General features: G+C 42.8%; 1 protein-coding gene across 5 annotated transcripts in view; it reads left to right on the top strand.

The window, feature by feature from the left end:
• Positions 1-23,071, top strand: part of OXGR1 (oxoglutarate receptor 1) — a 177,253-nt gene that overhangs the window by 46,139 nt on the left and 108,043 nt on the right. For all 5 annotated transcript variants that reach the window (XR_014819763.1, XR_014819762.1, XR_014819764.1 and 2 more), the window contains exon 2: positions 10,129-10,229. The gene's annotated coding sequence lies outside the window, so the exon portion shown is untranslated. The remainder of the gene's footprint in view (positions 1-10,128; positions 10,230-23,071) is intronic.

Genomic DNA, 23,071 nt, shown 5'->3' with positions numbered 1-23,071 from the left:
GAACATTTGGCTCTGATACAACTGGTAGCTCATGCTGACATTTCCCAGCAAGAATACTGGCGAATTCTACTCCAGGGAAATGGGAGACTTGGCAACAACAGATACAACTTACACAGCACGAGCCGTGCGCTAGGCTCTGTTTTAACTGCTTTCTTCAGGAAGCCAGGCAGGAAGCCATGACCTGCCATGGTAGCTCAGCTTCTTAGCGCCTCACCTTTCAGAGTGAGGGGACAGCCACAAATAATGAGGCAACTGGTGAAAGCCTGTAGTAGGAGTCAGAGTCTTCCAAAGGAACAAATGGTGAGAAAGCACTTGAGAAACATAAAGACTACATGGATCATAAGAAAATTTCCAAAGCCTGGTAATTAATACTCTCAGAAACATCCTTGAAACAGACCAGGAGCTTGGAAAGGAATCCTCATGCAAAGAGCAAAAAAAGAGCTCTTGGATTTCGTATCCAAGGAGGATACTGGAGGAGATTAGCCGGGTTATTCCGCATGCCCTCTGCTAATGGCCTACCGCTTGGTACAGGCTTTGCACCTTTGCACCAAGGGGTTGGGAGGATTCCTGGTGTTTTCTTTCAATTTATTCTGTCTGATATCGAGAAGAAAGTCTTAGAGGCTGGTAGTATGATGCCAGAGTTGTTTCCTAATTTCTGTGCAAGCAAAGCGTTCTCTGGTTTTTGTTGTTTTGTGGGAATTTGGGATTTTAGGGAAGTGGGATTTTTCGAAGTACACCTAAAGCACTGAGTTTGAGTTGTTCTCTTTCCTTCTTCTTCTTTTGTTTCTATGATTACATGTTATATTATGTAGAATATATGTGATTTGAGGGAGTTTCCATTGTGGCACAGTGGAAACAAATCCAAGTAGGAACCATGAGGTTGTGGGTTCAATCCCTGGCATTGCTCAGTGCGTTAAGGATCCGGCGTTGCCATGAGCTGTGGTGTAGGTCACAGATGTGGCTTGGATCTTGTGTTGCTGTTGTTGTGGCATGGGCTGGCAACCGTAGCTCTGATTTGACCCCTAGCCTGGGAACCGCCATATGCCACGGGTATGGTCCTAAAAAAGCAAAAAAAAAAAAAAAAAAAGAGAGAGAGAGAGAGAAAGAATATATGTTATTTGATAATGGCATGTAATGTGTTCTCTATGATTTGAAAATGTACCCATAGCCTGATCACATTGTTTTTCTTTTTGGAAATACCCAGTAACAGTACATTAACGCTTCTAAATGATGCTTTTTGGATTAATCACAATGCCTTCCACAAACATTTGAAAACTAAATGGAGATGCATAAAATAGTATTTATTCAGTTCGTATCTTTGCTTGTTGAACACAGGGCTTTATAGCACAGAGGAGTGCATGGCCTGCATGTTTAGAATTGCAATACCAGCTTTAATTTCTCCTCAGGAGAACTAACACCGTATCTTCTAAACCTTTGCTGTGTGCAAAGCACTGTGCTGTACCCTGGAGATAGAAACCTTAGTACTAAACAATTCCGCTTTCAAAGATACGTCTCTCTTACAGATTAGCCGCATTATTCGTATGTGCCTATTAGATTGGGTATTTATGTGGGGCTGCCATCAAATCTCAATGAAACGTTTATCAAGTTCTTTTCGCCCTTATGGTTCATCATTATTCTAGTTCTATTTAAAGAGCTTGATCCAAAGGGAGCATTTCAGGAACATATATTATTATCTAAATCCCTCTCACCAACAGCCCTAAAGTGTGTTCTGAGTGGTAAATTCACAGAAATGTCCTAGGGTCTTAATTGTACGTGGTTACATGCCCTATTTATCTATTTAAATGCACCTGGGAGACGAACAGTATCACAGTATTTGGTATTAAATACTTAGTATTATCCCATTATCGGAGACAACATTATAAATATCTGAATCTTACATCATGAAGGCCAAGAAAAAACTATGTGTGCACCACAAATGGCATTCTCTGTATCAAATAGCAAACTAGCTCCTTCTTGCAAAACACTTTCTGATTCACATAAACCATCTAACAGTTTAAATAATAGTGCTGATTTTCCCCTGTAAACTCAGGAACAAACTCAAATAGTCTTTATATTAAAGAATTAAAACAGTCAATCTTAAAGCTCCCATCCAAATGTTAACCGTTCATGAAAGCACTGCTCAAGTTCAGCTTTGGTGAATTTTTCTCTAACCACCCAGCCCAAGGGACCCAGTCCTAATTCTTCTTCTTATTCATGAAGCCCTTTGGGCACTTGGTGGTACAGGACTTGGATGCTCCCTCGTCCGTGCATGTGTTTCCTTTCTCCCTAGTGAGATTATTCGCTCCTCCAGGACATGGTCACGTCGTGTTTCCAGCTCTTAGCAATATGCTAAAAGGTAGGATACATAAAACAATAACAAACACGTGCCTCTTTTAGAATGAGAAATACCTGCTTTTTAGTCCCAGTTCTTACTTGATCAGTTTGTGGTTGTGGAAAATTCACACTTAAGTTGACTCTTTGGATTGCCTTTGAAGACAAGGGACACGACTTGTTTCTGGTAACATACCAGATTAAATCTATTGTGCCACCTTCCAAATGGAACCAGTGAAAATGGCTACATAAAATATTTTCACAAACACCTACAGAAATGCTCATCAAGCTGGTAAGAAACTAAAGACACCACCAAGGGAAAAATTAAAAAGATGGGAAACTAGAGGTCAGCAAGCAGCAAAACAGCAATTTTACAAATAGCATCTGCAACATCCTGGTGTGTTGAGCCTAAGATATCTGTGTTGGGAAGAATGGGGGTGAGCATACCTCCTGTTTTACCTAAGACAGTACTAGTTAATGTCCGTTGCCCTGGTGTAAGTATTCATCATACCCACTTTTATTCTTAAAATTGTGTGGAGTGACGCATGCTCATCCTAAGTATAAGAGAGAGACGTAATGTACGGGGCTCAAAAATAGGTTCTCCTGGGAGACCTTTGCAAAGTCCTGCACATCGGTGTTGGGGGGATGTTAAAGAGTAAGACCAGAAGCAGAAAGGAACAGCATGTGAAATTGCCTGCATTTACTTGGACACTGGGTAGAAGGAAAATGAATTTTCCCCTGAGAAATCACAGTCGGCATCAAGCGCTCATGTAAATTTGTTGTTACCTGCATGTTAAAATTGAAGTTCAAATGGAGAATTGAATTTAAAGTGATTTCCAGATGGGAAGGACGACCAGGCAACTGACAGAAGCATATGCGAGACCTCTCGGAGGGAACACGACTTTAACCGAGGTCTCCAAGAATTCCTCTTGGTAACATTTCCAAGGAAAAGGAGAACCACGATTAAAAATAAATCACAAGATGTGCCATCAGAACGGCCCAGTGGGTGGAATATATCAGAATTGGAGGCTAGGAGAAGGAGACTGTCAAAGACCTGGTGTGTGAGAAATATCAGACACTGCTTGAGAAACAGAATGTTTATTTTCTTTAAAAAATTGAGCGTCTTGAGAAGAAGAGTGATGAAAGTGAGTCTATAAAATGATTGAGCGGATTTTTATAAAAGACTTCTATAGCTATAAAACATTGAAATAAAAATTTTAAAGGGGAGGAAAAACCGAAGATTTGAGACATAAATAGAGAATTAATGAATTGGAAATGAAATAAGGAAAAGCTGTCTGGAATGCAACCCAAAGAAACAAGAAAATGAAAATTTTGAAAGAGACCTTAAGTAGAAAGTGAGACGGCCCAATATTGTATCTGACCCGGTTTTTAGAAGGAGATAAAAAAGAGAATGGAGAAAAAAATAAAAAATGGCTGGGTAATTAGGTCACAAGTGTTTATTATATTAATAAGCAAACAAATGGATTATACAAAAAAGCCTTTATATAGAACAGTGATGAAAAATTTGTTCTACACCAAGGATATAATTGATTCAGTTCTGTTCACATGGGAGTTATAACAGATAGATAGATAGATATTGATTAATCCAAATGAAGTCAAGAAAGATGAAGGGAAAATAAATATAAAAGCAGGGCAAACAAAGCCATACAATAAGATGGACAAATACAAATATGTCAGTTATCACAGTAAACATGAAAAGACAGATATTCCAATCTGAAGTGTATCTGTACTTTCAGCCTACACTCTAAAGTTGTATAATCCTTGTTCTTTTAAAGAGACACATCTAAAATATAAAACAACTTACGAATAAAAAAAAATGAAACACTCTTGTAACAATAAAAGCAACAGAAATTGTCTCAGCAAAATAGAAGTTCCTTACTTACTTTAAAAAATCAGCGTAGGGGGAGTTCCTGTTGTTGTGGCTCAGCAGGTTATGAACCTGACATGAGGATGTGGGTTCGATCCCTGGGTTAAGGATCAGTGGGTTAAGGATCCAGGGTTGCCATGAGCTGTGGTGTAGGTCACAGACGTGGCTTGGATATGGCGTTGCTGTGGCCATGGCATCGGCTGGCGGCTGAAGCTCTGATTCAACCCCTAGCCTGGGAATTTCCACATGCTGCAGGTGGGGCCCTAAAAGAAAAAAAAAAAATCAGTGTAGGCATTCCTGGTCAGAAGAAGCTGTTTTTTTTCAAGGACCCGAATGCCTCCCAACTCGTGACTTGGCCACTAGCTAGGACCTTAGAGTCTTCATTGCCCCCCACCCCCTCGCCTTTTCCTTGACCACCCTGCTTGCATTCTATTGGTAGTAACTGATGAAGGTTCTTGCCAAATGGTCTGGTTGAAGTTCCTCACTATCTGACTTTTTGGGACTTAAAAGACTAGTTATCTAGCAACTGTCCCAGCCCCAATACAAAAAGGCAAAGTGGCTCACAACTCAGAAAGAGGAAAGACTAGGAGACAGCAGTCATAGGAATCCTGGAATCCTACCCTGCAAGCACTGTGAAGCTTCTGTGCCCTGGATGCTGTGGAATTTTCTTGATTACACTCCATTCTGTTCTCTAGAAGAAACTCTCTTTCCATTGTTCCCGCTGTCCAGGAGATTCTTCCTGATTCTTTTTCCTGTAAGGCAGTGGTGTCAAGCTTTAGCAAGCATCAGAATTCCCTGGAGGGCTTGCTACCACCCAGCCTAAGAGCCTCCATCCCTAGAATTCCCTAGAATTTCTGGATAGTTCGTATTTCTAAGAAGTTCCCGGGTAGTGGTGAGGCTGCTGCTTTGGGGACCACCCTTGGGGAGGGCTGCTACCCTAAGGCTCCATCTGAAATGGGCTGAAGGAGTACGTCCTCTTCGAGGGGGCTCCATCTTTATGGCCAACTGTCTGTCTCCTGGGGCAAGTTTAGGTGCATGAGGCTATTCGATAGTCACAGGCTTTTTAAAGACAGGCTGCTGTGTAATTGGCAAGAGCATTTCTCATAGATACTGAGCGGCCATCTCATCTATCTGCTTCCAGAAAATTCCGTGTATAAATAACCACATCAGGGCTTCCCCATACACAAAAATTCTCTCTCTGATCCATATCTTTGCTTTTCGCTCCTCACCTCCCACAGTTAGCTCTTTCACTGCAGTGGCAGATACCTGGGGGCCATCTCATGAGATAACCTTGAGTTGAAAAAAAAAGAACCTTAATTTGCTCTTGGGCACACATTCTCATCCCTTCCTGTAACTAAGATTTCCTAATGGACTTTCGTTTCTCAGAGTCCTTTTCATTCTCATTTTTAAATCCTGGTTTAGAGGGCAGAAGCATTCAGCTTTGCCCATCTCTGAAACTCTGAATTTCTGGACTCTTTCCATTCCTTTCCATCTTTCCTCTCAAACCGACCACCTCTCGCTGGGACTCATCTTTCTCTTCTCCCACCTTGCTGTAAGCAGCGAGTAGAAACCTACACATACTAGCATTTCTGGCTGCTTCCAACTACTTTTTGCAGGGTTACACATCTACTAGGCACTTGATCTGCTTTGAAAATTAACAGCAGGCACACGTTTATGCTGCCACATCCCACAGCTCTCTGCACTCTGTCTTGCTTTGTTCTTCCTTGCTGCCTGCTGCCCATGCACCAGGCCAGCGCTGCGGGTTTAGAATTTTGTTGAGGCAGCTTCCTACTTCAAGGTACCAATTTCCATATTGATTAGGGTAACACTAGCTGATGAAATGCAAGAGTCCCCAAATGTAGTGGCTACATTTTTGATAACTGGATGCACATTAAATAAGCCACAGAAACGCAAACCATAAATAAGGTATTCATATATCTAACGACATAAAAAATTAAGAGCTGCTGTTCATCAAAATGCACCATAAAGAGAGCAAAAAGACAAATCTCAAGCGGTCTTTGAAGGCTGTCTGCCAAAGACTTTGGCGCTATATGAACAGCTGACCCTACATATCCAGCATATATTCAAAACTCTTACAAGTAGGTAAAAAGAAGACTTAGTAGGAACAATAAGCTAGATACTTCCAGAAGTAGCATGAATGGCCAACAGAGGTGTGGAAAGCTGCTTCGTTCGTTGGGATTCAGAGAAATGCAAAATTGAACTGCAGCGAGCTGCCATTTCACTTCTATCAGATGTGTACGTGTTTAAAAGTTGGATAATAAGTATCTAAGGATATGTAGCAAAGAGAATTCTCTTACCATACGGTTAGGAAAGGACTTTAAAACACTACTTTGTAAAATACAAAGGAAAGGGGACAAGGGCATTCGTTTTCATTATTTAATAGTAAACTGTGTATATTATGTGTGCATTTGTGTGTGTGTGTGTGTGCATGATCTATTTCACAATATAAACATTGAAAACAACACTTGTTTGAAACTGTGATATAAAAATTAGGAGTTCCCATTGTGGCTTAGGGGTAAGGAACCCGACTAGGATCCATGAGGATGTGGGTTTGATCCTTGGCCTCACTCAGTGAGTTAAGGATCTGGTGTTGCTGTGAGCTGCGTCGTAGGTCACAGATGCAGCAGGATCCCATGTGGCTGTGGCTGTGGCCTAGGCCAGCAGCTACAGCTCCGATTGGACCCCTAGGCTGGGAACTTCCATGTGCTGCAGTTGCGGCCCTAAAAAGACAAAAAGAAAAAAGAAAACATGAAAATTATGGAAAAGATGGTTTTGGTGGCCCCACCTTAACTGCACGGGATACATTTTGTTACATATCATGTGGCTTTTTCATCCGGCCTCTCTGTTGAGAGCTGACTCTGTTCCATCATCACCCTATAAGCAAGGGAGAGCTGTACTTCTTAGATGAACGTGAAAGGCCCGTGTGAACTGATTCGCCTCCTCATTTCCATCCCGGGAGGACGGGCGAATAGAGGCGAGAGGGCAGGGCGACCGGAGCCTTTCTGTCTCCACTCGCCATCTCTGGAGGAAGCTCACCGGGGAAGCACACCTTCTGTTTGTGTCAGAGGGGTTAATTAAGAAGAGGTGGTGTCATTTCCAGTAATTACCGGGGATCAAACTGTACAGAAGGCACGGCGAGGGCCTGGCAGCTGTACCCAAATCCGTCTGCCTCAACCCCGCAGCCGCAGCTGTTACCTCTCGGAAGTACCTTCCGAATCCCCTGGGCGTTTTGAAAGCCCAAGCGCGAGAAAAGCCTGATTCCTACTGAGTTGGCTGGACTTGGAAACAGGAAGAAAGGGCCCCCCAAAAGACCTTAAAAACAGACACAACTCCTTCTGTTCACCAGAGGAGTGCATTTTGAAGCTTCTTTGTTACGTGTCGAATGGAGATCACCAGTTCTTATAATCAGCTATCAAATGTGGTCGAAATGAGGCACACCTTCACACAGGCCCGTGCTGGAGAACACGGGAAAAGTGGCTGGAAAAACAAAGTCTGAACCTGTCTTTGCAGAATGGGAGGTGAAGTCACCCTAGACCTTTCAGAAGGCGCCCCAGAAGCCATGGCCAGCCCTACAGGGAGGGCTCAGCAACCCCGCTGGGGGGAAATTCTGCTCCCTAATTGTACATGACCTTGGTTCCAGTGCCAGAAACAAAACAACCACTAGAGGGCAGAGAAAACCTTATTAGAAACAAAAAGTGCCTCCAAGAAAACCATCGATACCTGAAAAGGAAACGCTTGAGATGCTCTCTTAGCCAGATACAGCTGGGAAGGGCAACAGGAGGATGCAGCTTTAAAAAACAATCTCTTTGTCTAAAAGTGGGTTCTCCTTTTGGGCCATGAATAGGCACAATTCGTAAATGTACCTGTTTTCCCACTGATGTGAAGCAATGACTAACCTACCTTGCAATTTAGATTAGCCCCCAGGTAGTAGTGGCTTTATTTTTATTTTTTAATTCTCATCGAGAAGGGTCTTTTATAAAAAGTATGTAGTGGCTGTTAAAGATTATAGCATTTTTGTCTTAGAAAACAAACACTCTCCAAACACTCTGCTTAAGAAATAATTCCAAGGGAACCCAGAACCCGAAGAGGGGGGGTGTAAAGTAGGGCGATTTCGTTTGGGCAGTAGTGTGACCCTCCCCTTGAGGAATTCGATTGTGCCCTGAGCTCACTGGGCTCTAACGGAATGACCGTATAGCTGGCTCATCGTCCCCACTGGTTGGTTTATGGTCCTGGTTTGCAGGGAGGCAGGTGGTGGTGGTTGGTGGTGAAGTTCATGTCATCTGCCTGGATCTCTCTCCAGAATGTAACAGATGCAGATCAGCTTTGGAGTCCTGCGTTGTGATAAAAGTGAATGGTTAGGTCAAGCCACCACATCACTTCCCAACCCCATTCCTCCCGTGTTTGCTGAAATACGAATTAGCTCCATATTCCCACAACCACTGTGAGCCACTCACTAACTCTTCATCAGCGTTGATGCACCTGCCCGGGAAAGGATGGAGCAGAGTTCGTGGTGCTGGCAGGAGACAGGGAGGGAAGTTTTGTTTAATCCGACAGATAATCATTCATTTTCAACCTGCAGGAAGAATGGAAGTCAAGGGAGAAACTGTCAAGAAAGTAAAAACTTACCTTGTGAGTTATTTGGTTAAATGGAGCTTGTGGCAGATTAGAAGACGGAAGAAGAGTGAAAAATGAGCCAAATGAGATAACCCATTATAATAGAGCATGTGGGGATAACATTCCACTGTCCTCTTTTGTCTCCAGGAAGAGAGCCGTGGAGGAAGGGCGGACGAAAGCTTTGGGGTGAGACTTTCTTCTCCAGCAACAAGTACAGTTTCCAGACCAAAGAATTCAGGGGAATCTCGTGAAAAATTCCCTTGCAAGTCACAGGGATCCCAAGTGAGCAGAAATTGTGAGGGTTAAGTTCTCTCCTAAAAAGGCAGTCCTTGCACTTAACTCTTTTCTGTATACGTAGCTTGGCATGTGCTGCAGTGGAGACATTTCAGATCGCAGTTAAGAGGAACCCTTAAACATACTAATGATGACAATGGCACAGTTACGAAGATGGTGATGGGGAGAGTAAGTGCTTTCCGTCGCGTGGTGGTAAACCCCTTGCGTGTGTTAACTCATTTAGTCCTTCTGACAACCCTGTGGACTGGTAGTTATTATCATCATCCCCATTTTACAGCTGGAACTGAAGGACACAGAGATCAGGGAACTTGCCCAAGTTCCCAGAAGTAGTAAACGGTGGAAATGCAGTTGAACTCAAGTCATTTGTCTCAGGATCTACACTTGTGGCCACTGGGGGAACTGCTTCCCTGATGGATAAATATGCTTTGCTAGCATTTTAATAGTCCAGTATTTTATTTTACTCTATTATTGTGTTGTATTATGTTATTATAGTATGAAGTGCAGAAGTATCGTCTGTAAACCCTGGCATTCAGGGGGGTCCATGCCCGCTACTGGGATCCCTGGTTAAGAAGAGAACCTTATAGCAGAGTGAGCACTATGTACGTGTTAGCTCTTATACACATTTTCATCAGATTGTGTAGTTTAAAGTAGACCACGGGAGTTCTTTTGTGGCACAGTGGGTTAAGGATTGGCATTGTCATTGCTGCTGTGGCAAAGGTTTGATCCCTGGCCCAGGAACTTGCATATGCCATGGGTGCGGCCAATGTATATGTATATGCCACAGTACCCCAAGTAGTTACTTTTAAGGAAGCCTATCGCAACAATATTCTTCATGTTAAAAGCCACGCCTCCAGTATGTTTCAGATTCCTGGTCACCTGGCTGGTGTTGGTCGGAGGGATAGAAAGAAGGCACCTTCAGCCGGCGTAATACCTCACCTCCTCCTCTCTCTCATTCTCACCTCTGCCCCTTCCTTTTCTAGGCTTTTCCCCATCCTTCCGACTGTACGAGATTTGCCCTCATCAGGAAGGTCAGAGACTGTGGTAGGACGGAGATCGTGCACTGTGGAATCTTTCTCTGAAGGTAACTGTTCCTCCCAGTAATAATTTTATTAGAGCTTTGATGTAATAACTTTTATTAACTTTAATTATGATGAAAAATTCTATGGCTTGGATCCAACCTAAAGAAACGCCTCACCCAGAAAAGAGGGATTACCCACGTGGCACCATCTGAATTGTCATAATTTGCCTCTTATGCCCCTCCCACCACAAGTATAGTTTGAAGTGTATAGTTTGAAGTGTAAGTTTTATGTGGAGTCAAATCATGCGTTCAGGCCTTTGCTTGCCGAATTTATCTGAGCAGCAGCCTAAAATTTTTAAATCATTTCTCTCGGGGGCCACTCATCTCACACCTCTTTTCTGCTTTGATAAATATGGTTATTTTTCAGAAATATGCATATCTGTGTCAATATGTGATGGGTTTATTGTGGTCGTTTAAAATGAAGAGGTTTTTTTCTTTTTTTGTGGTCCCCTTGTCTGGTTTCAGTGTCAGGGTGATGGTGGCCTCCTAGAGCTTGGGAGTGTTCCTTCCTCTGCTGTTTTTCTGGAAGAGTTTCAGAAGAATAGGTGTTGACTCGTCTCTGAATGTTTGATAGAGTTTGCCTGTGTAGCCCTCAGGACCTGGACTTTGGTTTGGGGGAAGTTTCTTAAATCACGTTTTCAACTCAGTGCTGGCGATGGGTCTCTCCTTGGTTTCTAGTTCTTCCTGGCTCAGTCTTGGTAGGTCGTACCTTTGTAAGGATCCGTCCATCTCTTCTAGGCTGTCGATTTTATTGGCCTGTTGTTGCTCCTAGTCGTCTCTCATAGGAGATCGGGCGCGTTCGGGTGGTGTGGCCATTGACCGTGGTGGTCTCTCGCCAGCCTCTGTAATTCCGTGGCCTCAGTGGTAACGTCTCCTTCTCCATTTCTAATTTTATTGACTTGAACCCTCTCCCTTTTTTTCCTTGATGAGTCTGGCAAAAGATTATCAATTTCATTGACCTGTTCAAAGAACCAACTTTGGGTTTCATTCGTCTTCTGTATTGTTTTCTTTGTCTCAGTTTCATTTATTTCTGCTCTGATCTTTGTGATTTCTTTCCTTGTCCTATTCTGGGCTTTGTCTGCTCTTCCTTCTCTCGTTGTTTCAGGTGTAAGGTTAGGTTCTTTATTGGAGCTTTGTCTTGTTTCCTGAGGTAAGATTGGATCGCCATAAACCTCTCTCTCAGAACTGCTTTTGCTGTAACATAAAATAAAGAAATAAATTTTCAAACATCAGCTTTAATTTCTAATATTCTACATATTTATAGATATTATCCATATTAACCAAAGCTCTTTTAAGCCCTTGGGACTTTTTTATGAGTGTGAAATGGTTCTGAGACCAAAGAGTTTTAAGACCCCCTGCTTCAGACCGCTGGCCTTGGTGGGCACACGCCTGCTCTTAAGCAGGGGCCGTGTGTGGCACAAAGCCCATAGGAGCCTGTAGAGCCAAGTCCAAAGATGACTTAGCCAGTTCTGAGCCCCCATCCCTTCACCTGTAAGGTGCAGATAATAACAGCGACTTCTCAGAGTGTTAGAAAGTTGGGAGTTCCTGTTGTGGCTCAGCGGTAATGAACTTAATTAGTATCCATGAGGACGGGGGTTTGATCCCAGCCCTGCTCAGTGGGTTATGGATCCGACATTGCCCTGAGCTGGGGCATAGGTCCCACATGAGGCTCAGATCTGGCATTGCTGTGGCTGTGGTGTAGGCCAGCAGCTGCAGCTCTGATTTGACCCCTAGCCTGGGAACTTCCATATGCTGCAGGTAGAGCCCTAAAACAACAACAACAACACAACAGTGTTAGAAAGCTCATATGAGTAGCCACAGGGACTGTGCCTAGCCCAGGATGGGAATGTAGCAGGCAAGACCTAGGTGGTAGCTCCCGGTGTTTAGCAGGATGCCTGCGTCCACCTATCATTACGTCCTATTGTCTCTCCATCCTTTACTGCTCTCCCAGTGGTCTAACAAGGGACACTTGCTCATCTCTTTCCTAATCAGTACTCTTTCTACATTTCTCCTCATGACACAATCTAACAAAAACGACAGCTTACACTTATGTAGCTCTTGCTGTGTGCAAGGCGGACCCACTTCATCAGTCTTCACCCATGTAATTCCCACAACCAACCGAAGAGATAAGGACTATTATATACATAGTAAATATATATTAGTTTCCATATCAATACATGGATACTCAGATGAAAAGATAACAGACTCAATAAATGTTGGAGTTAGAATTTCACCCTAGATTCTGTAGCCTTCACTTCTCATCATGCCCAGAAATTCTCTGATGGCTCCTAAGGAACTCTGTCCAGGACTCCTTTGGTTCTGTGTGCATCCGGGTAATATCAGAGGAATGGCAAATGGACCTCACCACTTCAGTTTTAGAAATTACAACAATGCCTCTGTCCCCTTCCCTCAGCCTTTGCTCTGCAAAACAGACCGACCTGCCATCATTTAAATAGGGCTGAACCAAGGAACTCATTCCTGTTCTTCTAATGATAGCTCTTCGTGACTGGAGTCTCTTAAACACAGTCTGATAATTGCCTCTGGCAGATAAACAGAAACGCTTTAATATTTTCCTTCCAAATAATTGCATTTTAATCAATTCATTGGACTGAGCCCTCATTGTCGGTTGCTTCAAGACAGCCTATGTTGACCGTCTTTCGTTGCCAGGGATGGAGAGAGTGGGACCTGGGTATGTTGGCATATTTGTATCCACAGATACTGGAACCTTTTCTTTTTTAAAGAAATAAAATAATTACGTAAATGTCTGACACACATTGTATATACAACCAAGGAGGAATTTCAAAACACATCATAATTTTTAGAACAGATGCGACACAACTGCCAGAGACTCTGAATAAGTCACTGTTTGGTGCCATGAGTATACTTCTCTTAATTTGCTTTTTTTCCCCTCACCTAGGTGTTAAATGACTGTCATTATTTGTGTCATCTCCAGAGCCTAATCAAGTTCATTGACAGCATGGAATCTTTTTCTACAATAGGATGTAACTTTTATTAGTTTCCCGAAGCTCAGTGAAAAGCTTAGATTCATAGGATAGTCGAGCTGGAGGGGCCCTGAGTCTAGTTTATCCCTCTAATCTGACAGGTGGGGAAATGACTGGTATACGGTTCACAGTGGGGAAGGGAGGAAGGAGTCTGCAATGGGGGATGGATAGTATTTCTGTTTTAATTTTTTCTAAATTTTCTTGCCAACACTAGTAATTCAGTTTCTTTGCAGTTCTTTTTCCTTTGTTCTGTTATCTGTGATTTCCATCCCTTTCTCTCAGTCTTAGTGTCAACTAAGGGTCAGAGATGGGTCAGAGATGTGTCTCCTTCATCCTCTAAAAGTTGCAAGATGTAGCTGGTGTTCAAGGAGGAGGTTTTCCTTGGGGAGAAGGGGGAGACAGCATGGCGGGGTTGCACCTCCTGACCACATGGTAGGTGGATTTAAGTTGATCTCAAGATTCCCCTTTTTTGCCCTCCATGTCCGTGATCTGTTTCTGTTTTGTATATAGGTTCATCTGCGCCATATTTTAGATTCCACATATTAGTGATATCATATGATATTTGTCTTTCTCCTTCTGACTTACTGCACTTAGTATGAGAATCTCTAGGTGCATCTTGTGATTGCTGAGGGGAGCGGGGAGGGAGTGGATGGACGGGGAGTTTGGGGTTGGTAGATGCAAACTATTCCATTTAGAATGGATCAGCAATGAGGTCCTACTGCACAGCACAGGGAACTATGTCCAGTCTCTTGGGGTAGAACATGATGGAAGATAGGATGAGAAAAAGAACGAGTATATATGTACGACTGGGTCACTCTGCTGTACAGCAGAAATTGATACAACACTGTAAATCAACTATACTCTAACAAAGGTATTATTATCAGAACGTGAAAATATTGAAATAAGAAGTTCCCGTTGTGGCTCAGTGGTAACAAACCCGACTAGTAACACAAGGATGAGAGTTCGAACCCTGGCTCTGCTCAGTGGGTTAAGGCTCCAGCTTTGCTGTGAGCTGTGGCGTTTGTTGCAGACGAGGCTCAGATCCCGAGTTGCTGTGGCTGTGGTGTAGGCTGGCAGCTGCAGCTCCAATTCGACCTTTAGTCTGGGAACTTCCATACGCTGCACATTCAGCCCTAAAAAGCCCCCCCCAAAAAATATTCAGATAAGAATAAAGATTCCCTTCTTGGTGAAAGTCTCTGCCCATGCTGGCAATGTATGTTTCTGCCTCCCTTTATCTCTTCAGCCCATCCCAACTTCTCTTCCTTCTGTTCCCCCCTAGCTCTCTGTGCCTCTTTAGGGTCACTGTTTCTGTGTGGTTCTTGCTTGCTTATCCCCCGGGAGCCTTTCTTTCTGTTAGTTTTGGTGCATTTGCCAAAATAAAAACTTTTCTTTCCCTACAGAAACGCTGGTGCCAACAACAAAGCAATAATCCTTTTTTTTTTTTTAAACCTAGTTACATCATAACTAAAATATATTTAAAGGGCCTTTTGAACGACTGGGTGAAAGTGTTTAATTCTACGAGGAAAGGTCAGGTAAGGAAGGTAGCCTTTGCCCTGGGAAACATAGGAGGCGAGGCTGGGGAGGAAAGCATACCAGGCAAACAGAGCACCTAGAGGTGAATAGGTGTAGAACCAGGGACAGACTATAGTGCATGGAGGGTTCCCATGGCAATGGGAAGAGATGATGTAGGAGCAGACAGGACCTTTTACACCATCACAAGGTGTTTAGATGGGTACCAGTTCCTGCAGTTCTTTGACCCCTTTCCTGATCACACTTACTTACTCTCCATCCACTCTGATCCCCTCCTAGTCCAGGCTACCGTATCTTTTTCTTGAACTGTTAACACTGTTTGGAGGTACAGAGACAAGGAAGAATGTGATACATTAGGGAAATGGATTGTAAACTCAGAACAGAGTACATATGTGTGGAGGAGTGATAGGAGATAAGCTGAAGAGATAAACAGGCACCAGGACTATTTCCAAGGTCAACTTTGCATCACTGTCTTTGAGGTCCCAGCTAGTAACTAATAATGGTCTGCCCAGATCTATTTATTCAACTTCTAAGAGGCAGCACTCCACCATCAAAACCTTTCTCCCTGTGCTGCTCTGAAAAACACATGAATGGATTAAGATTCTAGTAAATTTCCAGTGTGGCATAAAGTTGATTACAAAAATGAATATCAAAATAACAATATTGTATCACTAGAGATCAAAGAAACTAGTAGAGACACTCCACATGGACAAGACCTGGTTGTAATAGTGTTTAGTTATTCCAGGCCATCTGTAGGAACATGGAAATAGCCTCATTACATGGAAACACGTAATAATAGTAGTTATTAAAATTTCATTCTCTTTGTAGTGTACTCAAACAAAATGAGAAGCAGAGACACTAAGGTACATTTTCTATGAATGTGGAATCAGGGAAATAATTAGATGTGAAAAAAAAAAAACGTAGACTTTGAAAATTCTTCATGGGATATCCAAAATTTTTATTAGAAAATCCAAGGTGCCCTACAGATTACACTAACTCATACAACTCAATAGCAAAAAAACAAACAAAAAATAGCAACAACAAAAGCAACCAAATACCAATTAAAAATAGACAAAGGATAGACATTTTCTGAAGAAAACATGCAAATGGCTGACAGGTGTATAAAAGACACTTAGGAGTTCCTATTGTGGCTCAGCGTCTTAAGAACTGGACTAGTGTCCATGAGAATGCTGGGTTCGATCCCCAGCCTCGCTCAGGGGTTAAGGAGCTGGTGTTGTTGTGAGCTGTGGTGTAGGTTGCAGATGTGGCTCAGAACTGGCGTTGCTGTGGCTGCAGCATCGGCTGGGAACTGCAGCTCTGATTCAACTCCCAGCCTGGGAATTTCCATATGCTGCAGGTGCAGCCCTAAAAAAAAAGCAATCCCCCCTGCAAAAGACACTTAGCATCACTGATCACCAGAGAAATGCAAATTAAAACCATAGTGAGTATCTTTCTCTGTCTGACTTACTTCACTTAGCATGATAATCTCTAGGTCCATGCATGTTGTTGCAAGTGACACTATTTCATCCTTTTTTATACCTGAGTAATAGTCATTGTGTGTATCTTTGTGTATATACCACATTTTTTTAAATCATTCCTCTGTCAGAAAACATCATGTGTCACTCATACCTGGGATCTATAAATAAGATACAAATGAACTTATTTTCAGAACAGAAACAGACATAAAATTTGGAAACAAAGGGGACAGGTGGGGGGAGGGATGGAATGGGGTTTAGGTCTGGCATATGCTCACTGTGGTACATGGAATGATTGGCCAACAAGGAACTGCACGGGGAACTCTACCCAATATTCTGTGATGATCTATATGGGAAAAGAATCTGAAAAAGAGTGGAGATATGTGTATGTATAATGGAATCCCTTTGTTGTATAGCAGGAATTATCACAACATTGTAAATCACCTATACTTCAACAATAAAACTTTTTTTAAAAAGAGGGGAAAAAAGAAAAAAACAGAAAGCAAAACCACAGTGAGCTATCACCTCACACCAGTTAGGATAGCTGTTATTAAAAAATGCGCACTCTATTGCATATGGAACAAACGGTCAGTGGGAACCTGCTGCATAGCGTTGGGAACTCTACCCAGTATTCGGTGATAACCTAAATGGGAAAAGGAACTGAAAAAGAATGGGTGAAAAAATGAAGTGTTGAAAGTCTAGGAAACCATAAAAAAGAAATCTTCTCTTTACAAAAAGGCTCATTTAAATAAAGAACTTCTCTGATTTAATTCCCCTCCCCAAAAAAACCTCAAGACAAAAAGTGCAACACGTGTTGGTGAGACTATGGTGAAAAGACAGTTCTTGTACTTGATGGGAATGTGTGCTGATAAAGCCGCTATGGAAGCAATATGGAGGCTCCTCAAAAAGATAAAACGGAGCTACTGTATGATCCAGTATCCCCATTTGGGGTGTATACCAATGAGAACTGAAATCAGGGTCTCTAAGTGATATTTGCGTATTTGGGTCATTGCAGTCCTGTTCACGATAGCCAAGTTACATAAATAACCAAAATTTCCATCAACATAAAAATGGATGAAGAGCAGTTCCCATCGTGGCTCAGCGGAAACGAATCTGACTAGTATCCATGAGGATGCATCTTTGATCCCTGGCCTCACTCAGTGGGTTAAGGATCCAGTGTTGCCATGAGATGTGGTATAGGTTGCAGATGCAGCTTGGATCTGGCATTGCTGTGCCTATGGTGTAGCCAGGAGCTACAGCTCTGATTTGACCCCTAGCCTAGGAACCTCCATATACAACAGGTACAGTCCTAAAAAGATAATAATAATAATAAATGGATAAAGAAAATATGGTGTATATATACACACAATGGACTATTTTTCAGCCTTAAAAAGAAGGAAATCCTGCCAGTTGTGACACCATGAACGAGCCTGGAGTGAAGTCACGTCATCATAGAAGGATACGTACTGAACGATCCCACTTTGACCAATCAGCTAAATAGTCAAGTTCAAAGAAGCAGAGAAGAGAATGGCGGGTACCAGGGGCCAGGGAGAAAGAGAAACGGGGGAGTAGTTCAGTTGGTATACAGGGTCAGTTATGCAAGATGAATAGTTGTAGAGAAGTGCTGTGCAGCATGGTGCCTGGAGTCAACAGTACCGCATCACACACTCAGCAGTGTGTTATGTGGACAGATTTTGTGTTAAGTGGGTTTTTTGTTTTTTTTTGTTTGTTTGTTTGTTTGTTTTAAAAACAAATCCCCAGGGGACTTGAGGAATCCTTGGAGGTCTGGCTATGTCTCTTAGCTTGGTGATGGTTTCATAGGTGTATAAACTTTATGCCAACTCATATCCAGAGTCATCAAATCCTACACGTTAAGGAGGTACAGTTTATTGCATGTCAATTAGACAATTAAAATTGTTTTTTATAAAACCTGATAAGTTCAGAAAATGAAAAGTGAATTTTCTGGAGAACCTGGGAGCTTTGCTCCTGCTTTTTACCATCATGTAAAAGAGTCACTCTTGGTTTTTTCTCAACACAAATCTTTAAGTCTGTTCTTCAGAGAATTATTTCCATGGTCATGTATTTGCCCAGTACTTGAAGTCAATGAAAAGCTGCTTTCACTAATATTTACTTACAGATGTTTACAGATGTAAATGTTGAAGGGCAACTGGCCCCCTCAGTATCCACTGAGAGTTTTTATCTTTTTAGACATGACTTTGTTTGACTGTGTCATCCTAGACTTTCTTTATGATAAGGCAAGATATTTACTCGTATAAATACTTTAGGAAGCGATACAAGGATCCTCGGAAAGAATTTTTGAAGAAGAGAGAGATTTGAGTCCACATTCTTCCCATGTACTTAAATTTTTCTTCCTGTTCTTTAAACACGGTTTCAAAAACACTTACCAAGGCGATCCCTCCAGTTCTGAAGTATCTTGTAGAGAGGGCCTGCAGTGGACCCTCCCAGAGGCTGATGGAATAGCTGCCCTTTCTGTAGACGTGGCATGAGAAGGGGCCCCCTCACTTCCATTGCTGAGAAGAGCTTTGTTGCGGTGGAACGTGGGAGGAAGCATTCCCAGTGAGTATCTCGGGGTTCTGAAGAACCTTAATTATGACAAAAGCGGTATTTTGACAATTCTTTCAACAGTGTAGGAAAGAGGAGGCTTTGTGCTCCAATGACTGACTCCCTCGATTATTCTAAACGTTCTCTGCGCGTGGAGAGGGTCTTCTCCCAACCTGCGCTGCGCACTCGGGCCTCCTCCAGAAGAGGCAGTCCTGGGTTCCAGCAGTGCAGATTCGCCCCAGGAGGAGCTTTAACAAGAGGAACCATGGGGCTCACACTGCCTAGGAGTGATTGTAAACGTTACACTTCCAAATTCTCCCACGCTTTGGAGTAGGTGAAGTTCAGGGCCTGCCTTAGAACAAACACGAATGGTTCCAGCTGTGTCCTCTCTTCTACCCGCTTATTCCTTGAGCTAAGAATAGAAGAAGGCAAATTCCAAGTAAAAAGCCCAAGCCTGTCTTCTGTTGATAGATCGGGGCATGTTGGTGACACAGAGCGGGCTGTGTGCCTTCCCATGTGAAGTCATACAGCAGGTCTGCGTTTGTTTTCTGCAAACTGGTAGTGCAGCCATCTTCCGGGAATCTAATTGTTAAAGGAGGCTCTAAAACACTAAAAAAGAAATCTAGAGAGAAAAAGAGGATTAGCAGTACCTCTCTAAGCAAGTCAGTGTCAAAACCAGGGATAATTAAAATTAATTCAACAGACAGTTAATGAGCAAATACTTTGTGCCAGGCAGGGTTGCTGTGGATGTTTGTTCAGTGTGTAGACTGCACAAAACACCTGGCTGCTCACAAAGAAACCATCTGGGCTAGAGTCAGGAAAAGTTTTCAGCTCTGAGGATAAAGTGCTGAACAAAAGGAACCAAAAAGACAAAGCCTGTCTCCTAACAGAGCTTACACTTCAGTGGAGGACGAAGACACATGAGCAGGCAATTATCCATGTAACAGTGTGTTGGTTGCTGCGTATGAGGGCGGCCCTGGGCACACACAAGAGGACTCTCGTCCAGGTAGAGACTTCTTGGAGACAGTAGCGATCGGCTGACCCCACAGGGTGAGTAAGATTTAGACAGACCCACATACAGACTGTGGGCAATGGGAGTGTTTCAGACAGAGGGAATGAGATTGGCAAAAACCCCGAAGCGCTACTGAGTTTGGTACTTTCAAGGCTCTGAATGAATTCTGTTGTAGTTGGAGCATCAACAGTTCGGATAGTAGAGTTCCTGCTGTGGCTCAACCATAACGAACCCAACTAGTCCTTGAGGCCTTGAGTTCAATCCTTGGCCCCCCTCACTGGGCTAAGGATCCAGCATCGCCGTGAGCTGTGGTGTAGGTCTAGGTCACAGATATGGCTCCGATCTGGCGTGGCTGTGGCATAGGCTGGCAGCTGTAGCTCTGATTTGAACTCTAGCCTGGGAATCTCCATATGTGTGGGTGCAGCCCTAAAAAAAGAATAATAATTAAAAAAAAAAGAGTAAGGGTGGAGGATGAGGCTGGGAGGTGAGCAAAGGCTTGATGATGCAGAGACCGGCTGCCCATCATGAGCGACTGGGGAGATGAGCAAATGCTTTCAAGCAGGGAGGCAGGGAGGGAGCAGGGCAACAGGATCTGCCTTTTGAAGAGACCATTCTGAGTACAAGGTCCAGACTGATTTAAGGGCAAAGAGAGGAGAGGGAGGTTATGAGTGAGATTGCTTTGAACATACCTCAAGTAATTTTTACTTTGGAGCCGTGTATATAGTTTGTTTCAACAACATTTAAATAAATTGAAGGGTAATCATTTAGCATTAAAAGTAAAATAAAATTCACGACCTTAACTATATATGTATTTGGTAATAAAACCACACCAAAGAGTTATTCCAAGTGGCTTTAAAAAACAACAAATTGATTGTCTGACCTTAGTGGGAGACATGGAGGCACTAAGGAAAAAAATTTCGTATACTGTTTTTAGCGTTTTGTTAGAGGAAACGTTAGTATGAATATTCTGAGACTTTTCTGTATGTTTTGTGAACAATATCAGGTAAGTAGTTATGTGAGCTTCTCAGCAGAGTTGAAAGGAGATTCGGATATAAAATTAATGAGGTTAAATGAAAACTTCACAGGCTTTGGTTTGAACTATGAATTTGTGTTGTGTTTTTTTATTTAAAAAGCATGTATTTCCTGCTCTACCCACTAAAAAGATTAGAAACATTAACTGATCCATTTGCCATGACACCTTTAGTCCAGGATGTTGTCTGTTAATACCTAAAGGAGCCAGGCCTCTTTTAAGAAATGTTATCCTAGATCTAAGGGAGGATGTGTGTGGAATATTGTTTCACCCTATAGGAGCCTATCTGAAGTAGCTCCCACCTGCCAAAAGAAAAATTTTTTTTTCTTTTTTTCTTAGGGCCGCACCCGTGGCATATGGAGGTTCCCAGGCTAGGGGTCGAATTGGAGCTACAGCTGCCAGCCTACACCACAGCCACAGCAACATCAGATCCGAGCTGCATCTGTGACCTACACCACAGCTCATGGCAACACTGGATCCTTAACCCACTGAGCAAGGCCAGGGATTGAACTCACAACCTTCTGGTTGGATTTGTTTCCACTGTGCCACGACGGCAACTCCCCAAAGAAAATTTGACCATTAATAAGAATGATGGATTAAAACACAGTACCTTAGCCTGTTTAGGCTGCTCTAACAAAAATACCATACATAGGGCAGCTTATAGACAGAAATTCTCACAGCTCTGGAGGCATCTATCCCACTAGGGTCAGACAAATTTCTCACAGCTCTGGGGGCTGGAAATCCAAATTTAAGGTGCCAGCGTGGGCAGTTCCAGAGACCCTCTTCCAGTTTGCAGACTGCTGACTTCTCCTCCTGTCTTCACATCATGGAGAGCAGAGAGAGGAAGCATGCACCCTCCTGAGTCTTAAAAGGGCACTAATTCCACTCATGAGGGTTCCACCCTCATGCCTTTTTTTTAATTTTTATTTGTTCCATTATAGTTGATTTACAGTATTCTGTCCATTTCTACTGTACAGCAAAGTGACCTAGTCATACATATACACACACACACACATACACATATATTCTTTTTCTTACATTATCCTCCATCATCTTCCATCACAAGTCGCTAGACATAGTTCCCTGTGCTGTGCAGCAGGATCTCAGTGCTTATCCACTCCCAGGTAAGAGTTTGCATCTACTACCCCCAGACTCCCAGGCTACCCCCCTCCCTCCCCCTCCCTCTTGGCAACCACAAGTCTGTTCTCCACGTCCATGAGTTTCTCATGACTTTATCTTGTCCTCATTACCTTCCCAAGTCCCCGCCTCTTAACACTATCACAGCAGGAGGTAAGATTTCAGCTCCTGAATTTGGGGAAAACAGTTCAGTCCAGAACATACAGTAAATATGTTTAAAACCATGGATTCATAAATATATATATATACACACACAAACAAACGAAACAAAACCCATCACTGGTCGGTAGTAGAGGATGAACATAAACATGACTGGCCTACTGACCAAGTTTCCTTGAAGGTTTTAGCCACATCTAAATTCTTAGAGCAAGACAGCCAGTCTCTGGATAGAGGATCAGACCTCGGATTGAAGGAGTAAAACATGTCTATGTGGTTTCTGTTTTGCAGTGCTTAAAAATCCCATTTACACTGGGGGGCTGAGTGAAAGCTCATTATTACCTAAAACAATAGGCCTCACTCACTCACCAACGAGATCCCCCCTTTCCCATTATAAATGGAACTACAGATCTCTTTGGGCTGCAACCACAAATTTTCTAAGCAACATTCATCACATGAGGTTTCTTAATCGTTTGAGCACAAGGACTTCCCAGCATTCTAAAGAAACTGATTCCTCTAAGTTTATTTTATTTTATTTTTTTGCTATTTCTTGGGCTGCTCCAGCGGCATATGGAGGTTCCCAGGCTAGGGGTCCAATTGGAGCTGTAGCCACCGGCCTGCACCAGAGCCACAGCAACACGGGATCTGAGCCGCATCTGCAACCTTCACCACAGCTCACGGCAACACCGGATTGTTAACCCACTGAGCAAGGGCAAGGACCGAACCCACAACCTCATGGTTCCCAGTCGGATTTGTTAACCACTGCGCCACAACGGGAACTCCATTTTTTTTTTTCCTCTAAGTTTAAATGAGTAAATCTGTCTTTTTTAAAAAAGATATAAACAGTGACAGCTGCAGAAGTAAATATCAAACACAAAAAAGCATTTCTTCCATTAAGTAATTTCGATAGATTGACATTTTCTTAAAGGCAAAAAAAAAAA

The sequence above is a fragment of the Sus scrofa genome, chromosome 11 (genome assembly GCF_054392235.1).
Source record: "Sus scrofa isolate SSC_HxYL_T2T_F1_AM1 chromosome 11, Sscrofa_HxYL_maternal_Yorkshire_Landrace_v2.0, whole genome shotgun sequence".
In the NCBI taxonomy this organism is placed as follows: domain Eukaryota; kingdom Metazoa; phylum Chordata; class Mammalia; order Artiodactyla; family Suidae; genus Sus; species Sus scrofa.
The sequence above is the reverse complement of the archived record's forward strand: the minus strand, read 5'-3'. Positions and strand labels throughout refer to the sequence as shown.